At 41.5% G+C, this 1,782-nt stretch overlaps 1 non-coding gene across 1 annotated transcript; it reads right to left on the bottom strand.

The window, feature by feature from the left end:
* Positions 1 to 286: 286 nt before the first annotated feature.
* LOC135269261 (U6 spliceosomal RNA) lies at positions 287 to 389 on the bottom strand. The gene has a single exon (XR_010337590.1). It is a non-coding gene; the product is annotated as a U6 spliceosomal RNA (small nuclear RNA).
* Between the last annotated feature and the right edge of the window lie 1,393 nt (positions 390 to 1,782).

The following is a 1,782-nucleotide window of genomic DNA, read 5'->3' as shown; positions in this document are numbered from 1 at the left end:
GGGTACAAGTGCAGTTTTGATTCATGGATGTATTGTGTAGTGAAGTCTGGGCTTTCAGTGTAGCCATCACCCAAATAGTATACAGTGTACCCATAAATAACTTCTCGCCCCTTACTCCCTCCCATCCTCTCACCATTCCCGGTCTCCAGTGGGTATTATTCCACTCTCTATGTTCATGTATACTTGTTATTTAGCTCCCACTTATAAGTGAGGACATGCAGTATTTAACTTTCTATTTCTGAGTTGTTTTACTTAAAGAATGGCCTCCAGTTCCATCAATGTTGCTAAAAATATGGAACGCTTCACAAATTTGCATGTCATTCATGTGCAGGGGCCATGCTAATCTCTGTATCATTCGATTTTAGTATATATGCTGTCCAAGTGAGCACGGCCATCTGAATCTCAGGATGCTCTTTATGAAAGAGCCAGAACCACAGGAGGAAATAATAGGAAGGCAGATTTAGGCTCACCCTAATAAAGACTGATTCATATTATAGAATTGTATGTTCAATACAATTTCATGTGTGTGAATATACATATACAGAGTCGGGTAAGAGACTTGAAAAATATAAATAATTAATAGTGGATTTCTATGTGGTGTGGCATTATGGGACAAACATCATTTTCTAAACTGTACATAATGATGTGTTGTTAGCTTTTTTATTATCTGTATTTCTTTTGTAATAATGCTTTTCCTTTAAGGAATGGATTTGCTACAAATCTGAGGTATCTAACAACCAAACAGGTTGCTTTGTGACCTAGTGAGAGCCCTGCCTTAGGAGGTAATCAAGCAAATATTGTGGGATGAACTATCTAGTACCTTCTAGCCTAGGGACTCAGTATCTGTTATGTTAGGAATTAACGTTATTTAAGTACCAGAGTTGAGTTGGTGGAAGTTCACACATGCATCCGATGAGGAAGAGGCCTTCCAACACAATGGGGCAACTTCCCAGCTCCCAGGCTCTTCTAAGAAAAAATACTCATCTTAACATAATTCAAGTCTAGAAACTTTAAATCAAAGGCTAGAATCAGGCCAAGTGCAGTGGCTCACAGCAGTAATCCCAGCACTTTGAAAGACCAAGGCGGGTGGATCACTTGAGGTCAGGAGTTCGAGACCAGCCTAGGCAACATGGTAAAATCCCTTCTTTACAAAAAATAGAAAAATTAGCCAGGCATGGTGATGCGTGCCTGTAGTCCCAGCTACTCGGGAGGCTAAGGCATGAGAGTCGCTGGAACTTAGGAGATGGAAGCTGAAGTGAACCAAGATTGTGCCACTGTACTGCAGCCTGGGTGACTGAGGGAGGCTCTGTCTAAGAAAAAAATAAAAGGGTAGAATAGAGCCGGGCGCAGTGGCTCACGCCTGTAATCCCAGCACTTTGGGAGGCCAAGGTGGGTGGACCACAAGGTCAGGAGCTCAAGACCATGCTGGCCAACATGGTGAAACCCTGTCTCTATTAAAAAGAAAAATAAATAAATAAAAATAAAAGGGTAGAATCAACACGTCAAAGAAAAGCCACTAACTAGGTATGAATCTCAATTCTGAACTAGAGCAATTAAAAAATACATAGAGGGATAGGAAAAGGCAGGGACAAAAAGCTAAAAGAGACAGTCTTTGCTACATAGTGCCAATAGGATATGGTAGATTTTCCATGTTTTATACATGTGTATGTTTATCCAGTTTAATCTCATCCACGTAGCTGAAGCCAGCTGGTCATGGACGTGACAGGGGAATTGTCTTCCTGTCCTGCTCGCTCAGGCTGCATGGCCCATAGCTGCAGACAG

The sequence above is a fragment of the Aotus nancymaae genome, unplaced genomic scaffold (assembly GCF_030222135.1).
Source record: "Aotus nancymaae isolate 86718 unplaced genomic scaffold, 86718_ANA_hifiasm-v0.15.2.pri h1tg000004l, whole genome shotgun sequence".
Classification (NCBI taxonomy): Eukaryota; Metazoa; Chordata; class Mammalia; order Primates; family Aotidae; genus Aotus; species Aotus nancymaae.
Note: the sequence above shows the minus strand (reverse complement) of the source record. Positions and strands in the feature narration are given on the sequence as shown.